The following is a 6,947-nucleotide window of genomic DNA, read 5'->3' as shown; positions in this document are numbered from 1 at the left end:
TTCAGGTCATAACTCCAGGTGTAGGTCTAGTGTGTCTAGGACACAGATGCGTTGGTTGCAGATGCTCACATAGCTTCCTCCTAACAAACATACAGATATCATTGGCATTGTGACAGAATCATCTTTCATCAGAAAACACAACAGACCTCCACTACGCCCTCCAATGAGCTCTTGCTTGACAAAAGCTAAGCCGCAAATGACAGCAGTGGTCCAGGGTCATTGAAATGCTCACTACAGAGCGTCTGGCTTGGAGCTATCCTCGAAGTAACCAATTTGTAACAGTTCATTGTGTTACTGTGATGCCAACTACTGCTGCAGATGCAGTACGATGCACCAGAGCCATTCGTTGAACATGGTCTTCCCTCTCGGTAGTGACACGTGGCCGTCAGGAACCCAGTCTTCTCACGACCACAGATTCTCTGACCATCGCTGCCAGGAATCGTGTACAGTGGCTACATTCCTGCCAGGTCTTTTTGTAATGTCACAGAAGGAACATCTAGCTCCTTATACCGCTATTACGTAACTTCATTCAAACTCTGTGAGGTCTTTCTCACGTTAAAATCATTCTTGATTAATATCAACTCACAACATCCAATCTCAAAGGTAGCTAACGCTCACGACCATGTGTATTTAAAGCAAACCCGATTTTCATCCTGATAAGACGCTACTAGCGCCACTCTTATGCGACTGGTGCAAAATTTAAATAGAAATCATCTTTCAAATGCAGAAACACACCTACCAACTTTTGTGTCACTCAACTCCTCTTTGGAGTTATTTTTTTCCTCATCAGTATATAAGAAGTCGAGGTGAGTGTTATGTTTCTATGATAAATCTTCAATGTACCACTGCATTGAAACGGCATACTGCATGTTATAATACCGAAACTGAGAAATACGACAAACCAATATGGCATGTGTCACATGGATGCATCGAATGATACCATTTGACGCCACTTCCTAGTAATTCTAACATGGTGTTAGCTTCTCCCACTAAAGAAGCTGCTCAACAACAACAACAACAATAATAGTCGACTTCACACAGCCAAGGTCAAGAATCTAAAAGATTCAACTCTTATTCAGTAATCAGAGCTCATCTTTAATGAAAATTAAAACATTCCACGTAGAAAGGGGGGAGAGGCGTCTACATTATCAGAAATGTTGTCTTGTGGAACTCCAAATCTACTAGAGTAATAGAGCTGTTCAGTGTAGCACTTGCCGAGATCTATGACCTTTTCGTGTATATCTAGTTAACTGCCCCACATATTACACCTATAGTAATGTTGTAGTAATTTGTGTCCATATAGGTGCAGCTGACTAATTTTCATGGCTTCTAAAACTCGTCATGCAATACAGTTCTGTAGAAATACCTTGAAACTCTAAATGTTCTACAATAATTAGGTATTTTATTGTGATCTCTCGGGTTCTCTCAATGTGATTAATAATGTTTCCAGAAGTTGTGTTGAGTTCATCAGAACGCCCAGAAACATATTAATACATTTTCTTATTTGTCAAGCTGCTTCTTTTGATGAAAAGTTCCACAGACTTGCTACAATGCACATAGTTATTTGGCACCTCTGCATCAGTCCAACGAATATCCTGACGGACTTTGCTACAGTTCCACTAAGTGCTCCTGGAAATTGGTCACGCAGGTAGCTTCTTACCGCAAATGTTCTCATTTAAGCTGTGCCCTGTGTGGTGGTGACATCAGTTGCATCCATTTCATCACCACATTCCGTGGAGCGATTCAAGAGGGTCTGCTCATACAAATAATACGTTCAGCACAACATTTACTCCAGGGCTGCCCTATCAGACACACAACTTCGCATTTGCATAGTTGAGATATGGTCCAGACTATTCCCATCACCCACAATAGCCACCTACCTTTCCCCAGATGGACGAATAAAACCAGAAGATTGGATTGAACATATGAGATTAGTGTTAACTCATGACCCAAAGATGCCACCATCCTTCAACAGTGATACGTGGTGTGGTAGATATAATCCTGATAATGTTTTTGACAGTGAGCATCTTGTCCAGTGAATAAAGAAGAATGTGACAGAGTCAGTCCCATGGAGGTAAGAATAGAGGGAGACGCCGTGACGTCACAGCTGTGAAGCTATGTGAAGCCGAGGGTAGCCATCTCAATCCGACCAAAACATTGCTGCTGTAAGCTTGTGTGCATAGGCTTTTCGCTCGCTTTTGGAAGGATTTTGCGCTATTATGGTGACTTGTGTGGTGTTCGGATGTACGAATCGTTCTAATTGTGATGCGAAATCGAAGGGAATAACAGTTCATGTGTAAGTTGTCTCGTTAAGTGTGATTTTGCAACCTCATTGTGAATGAACGTGTGCTACATCGGTACTTGTACTACAGCGTGTTTTTCTCCTGTATGATTTTTGGTTTTGCTAAAAATGAAAGTCGGAAAGCTCTGTGGGAGAATGCCGTGAGGAGGAAGAATTGGCGTGCGTCTAAATGGAGCATTATATGTTCTCAGCATTTCCGAGAAGAGGACATAGACTGAACTTCCCTTTCAACAGTAAGGCTCCGAGAAAATGCTGTACCATCAGTTTTCCCTACACACCCAAAACATTTGCAAAAGGTATGTTAATTCAAAGAATTAAATTCTTAGTTTTCAAGTTCACGTTTCAGTATAACACGTACGTATCGTCGATAATCGAAGTGTTGAGTAACTCACTTTGTCTTCGTCATGTACCAAATTAAAAGCTAACACTACATTAACTGGCGTAAAGTATAGGCCTAAACAGGACACTGTGTAGATTTGCCATTCTATGTACCGTATTTCAGTAAATATTGGTGGTAATGAACAGTGTTTCCCAGTAGTGTGACGTAACTGAAATGTCCCAGTACGTATTACAAACAAGATGTATTTATGGGGCTTTGGAGGAAGGGTATAGCTAACTTATTTTTCAGAGTCTATTATTTAGTTTGTGATACACGTTTATTACTGAATTAACAAAATTGTATCGTTTACATTCAAGGCTAGCTATTCGTAATATTACATTAAAAACTATTTTTAATCAGAAGAAACGCGGAATTTTGCCTTTACGAGATTTTATTTTAAACAAAACTTTGAAACAACCAATCTGATGACGTTACATGCGTATATGGTGCAATTAGCGTGTAATACACGCAGCGCTATAGCACACTGGCAATGTTTTGGTCAGAGTGCCATGGCAGCGAGCCACGCCCCCAAGGCTTCAAAACGTAGTACGGCTGGGATACGTAGCGCCATCTCCCCTTATTCTTACAGAAGCGTCTCGCGGGCCCCGAGGAATCATGACGTCACATCATGACATGACGTCGTCTCTCACGCTAGCCAATATAGAAGCGTCTCGCGGGCCCCGAGGAATCATGACGTCACGTCATGACATGACGTCGTCTCTCACGCTAGCCAATATCGCTGGTAGTTTTCGAAACGCGGATATTCTTTGAACATGACATGCTAATACCTTGTGGTGTGTGTGTATAATGGCGGGTTTTGTGATTTGTGTGCGTTAAAGCTTTTCAGTCATGGAAAAAAATTGATAATACTTACTGCAAAAGCAGATGTTTGCAGAGGAGAAAGGATAGTTTATATTCCAGACAATGGACGGTAAGTAACTTCCGTTAGTAATCTTATAATGGTCAAGAAAAGTAGTGTATGGTAAATTACAGAAATTTCATTCTTTGTACCTGTAGTGTTCTGATGCATTATGTTACCCAGTAAAGTTTCTTTCAATGCTACTATGTGGATTATTTGTAGTAACGGTGTATTCTCATAACAAATGGCTTCGGTATTTAAGTTGCAATCATCGTAACTTTTTTCTGATCAAAAATTGTGTAGTAACTGTATTCTAACGTCAGTAACATACACATTTGAAAACTTTTGAATGTTCAAAATTACATCGTTCATCATAGTCGGTATTTTTTACAGTAAAATAGGTATGAATTGCAGTGACTGAATCCAGATTTGTGAGTGATGTAATCTGTTTTTGTAATGTATGTTTCAGTTTCTGAAGTGAAAATCCAAAGAAGAGAAGACAGCGAGAAGTAGCTTTTTGTCTGTTTCATGGTTTATAGGCCTACTGGGGAAACTCGCCATGTAAAAAAATGAGTAACGCATCAAGCTTGGTACCTCTATGGTAGTGATGGGCTAAACTGCGATTTTCTGATATCAGTGATTTCTGTGAATGCTACTTTTCAGTATCTGTTATTCTTAACTGTGATTTGTCGCAGTTAAGAGTCGCAGTTAAGGAACATAGTTCGTGTATCCCTCTGCCACTGCTATTTCTGCGATTTCTGCTACTTCCGCGATTTCTGCTACTTCTGCGATTTCTGTGACTTCAGCTACTTCTGCGATTTCTGCTACTTCTGCGATTTCTGTGACTTCTGCTACTTCTGCGATTTCTGTGATTCCTGCGACTTACCACCGTATGAAAAAGTTACATCTGTCAACACAGAAAATTGCATCTCAACAAACATGTCATTGGCAAGTATATTTTACGTTTTTTCTTCCGTTGGCTTTAATTTTGTGTTAAAGAAACAACTGTGAAAATATTAATAGTGTAATTAATATGTAAGTAGCGTACAGTACCGTAATAGTTCGTATTTAGAAAATGAATTCTAACATATTGTTATGTTCACAGGTACCTGAACTACATTTCAGTCACTCAGTAAAGTGATAACTCAAAATATCATTGTCAGCAGATCTGAAGAAATTGCCACAGCGTCTTTAGACCGTTTTCGTCAGACGAGAGGTTAGTTTCTAAGCGTTTCGATGGACTTAATTACTTCAGTGAGATCGTTCTTGCAAATGTGATATTCATTATAGCAAATATTAGCAATCTACTCTGTCAATTATATTGTTAGTAATTAATGACAGCAAAAATTGTTTAATAATCCTTGTGTTTTTGCAGACACAGTTCTGACTCTGATTACTGGTTGCTGTACGTATCTATCCACATCAAGGCTGTTTTTGAGAGAGACTCTTGAAGATTCAAGGCAGCTCTTAGACGATTTGCAGTTTAAAAGTGAAATAATTGTGAAATAAGTGTGTGAATGATTAAACTGTGTTTTATTGAAGTTGTTGTGCGATTTTAAAGGAATAATAAATGTCAAATACAGTGAGTGAATTATAAAAATCTCATTTTCCACATGTTTAAGCCGTCCTATACCCATAATTTTCCGCCACTTACTTATTGGTAAACACTTGTTGGAGAGTGACATGCCGCCCCCCCCCCCCCCTTTCTCCACAATCTTGGTGTGACACTGACCTGTTACATATCCCGAAGTCTACAATATGCATTTTGAGGCTGTTGATATGAAAGTGGGAAGTACAGATCTTCCAGTTAAATCGGGAATAGCTTAAGTGCATTACTTGAAAGTAACACAGGAAAAGCTTACTTATGTAGGTGGTAGTAGTGTCGGCAAAAAGCTCTTGTGTGTGAAGTTGCCATGTAGAACACCAGGTGTAAAACTTTTCTCCCGAGTCTTGAACTGTATTGGAACAAAAGTGAGGCATTCATATGACTGTTTTCATTTCTCTACACTTATACAGATGTCTGAGTTGTGCTGTGTTAACATTGCAAAGTCCTGTAGGCATGTGGAGTATTAACCAAAACTGTCATATTGGAAGCAGAATCAAACACATTTGTTACGTTACTTGATATTTTCAGGAGAAAAAGGCAATGTTGCTTCTTATTAATATAATACATTCAGAGTCACAGCAGTATTTGACCAATCATAACTAATGCTGAATGTGCATGTCGTCATATAATATGAAGGGCTTATTTCAATAGTGGTACAAGTCCATTAGCTCCACTTTTCTGTCTATAATGCTTCTGAAATTAGTGATCCAAACAAACATAAATAAAGGTTCATCTCTGGCAAGAAGCCATATGCTTGAATATTTCTGGTATCTCAAATGCCGATTTGTCAGCGCTCATTTAACTTTACGACTCTGTAACTCAAAATGAACGAAAATGGACTTGTACCACTATTGAAATAAGCCCTTCATATGCACACACAGCACATCGAACTCGTGAGCCACAAGGCTCTCATAACGAAGTACGTACGTCGGTCAAGAGATGACACTAGGAAAAGTATGTTAACTGCGCTTTTTAGTTGCTACTTGCGACTCTTAGTTGCGATTTGTCACAGAAATCGCAGTTTGACTCGGTAGCGAATAGCGTAGTATGAACTTTGCTCAACAGATGGCAGTGCTAACTGCGCTTTTTAGTTGCTACTTGCGACTCTTAGTTGCGACTTGTCACGGAAATTGCAGTTAGACTTGATACCGCATCGCAGAGATGGACGTAGTACGAACTTTGGCCAACAGATGGCACTGTTAACCGCGCTTTCTAGTTGCTACTTGCGACTCTTAGTTGCGACTTGTCACGGAAATCGCAGTTAGACCCGATATCGTATCGCAGAGATGGACGTAGTACGAACTTTGGCCAACAGATGGCACTGTTAACCGCGCTTTCTAGTTGCTACTTGCGACTCTTAGTTGCGACTTGTCACGGAAATCGCAGTTAGACCCGATACCATATCGCAGAGATGGACGTAGTACGAACTTTGGCCAACAGATGCCACTGTTAACCGCGCTTTTTAGTTGCTACTTGCGACTCTTAGTTGCGACTTGTCACTGAAATCGCAGAAAGCAGTGCTAAATTCGACCAATAGATGGCTCACGTCTTTGAATATGAAATACTACTTGCGACTGCTAACTGTGACTGAAATCGCAGTTAGATTCTGTAAAGTTGCTACTGTGATATCTGTGACTTCTCAGTCACTGTGATTTCTAACAGATACGCGATTTCCTGCCCACCACTACTCTATGGTGATGTGGAAATCCGAGCGTTGTTAATAAAGAAATTAATTCAGTGTGTGTGTGTGTGTGTGTGTGTGTGTGTGTGTGTGTGTGTGTGTCTTTTGATTCCTTTATCA

The 6,947-nt window shown here is 40.0% G+C and overlaps 1 long non-coding RNA gene across 1 annotated transcript; it reads left to right on the top strand.

Annotated features, from left to right (window-relative positions):
• Window positions 1-4,407: 4,407 nt before the first annotated feature.
• LOC126100401 (uncharacterized) lies at window positions 4,408-5,117 on the top strand. Its single transcript, XR_007522169.1, has 3 exons — window positions 4,408-4,492; window positions 4,646-4,756; window positions 4,916-5,117. It is a non-coding gene; the product is annotated as an uncharacterized LOC126100401 (long non-coding RNA).
• Window positions 5,118-6,947: the final 1,830 nt, after the last annotated feature.

This window comes from Schistocerca cancellata, chromosome 9 (genome assembly GCF_023864275.1).
Source record: "Schistocerca cancellata isolate TAMUIC-IGC-003103 chromosome 9, iqSchCanc2.1, whole genome shotgun sequence".
Classification (NCBI taxonomy): Eukaryota; Metazoa; Arthropoda; class Insecta; order Orthoptera; family Acrididae; genus Schistocerca; species Schistocerca cancellata.
This window is presented reverse-complemented; position numbering and strand designations above follow the sequence as displayed.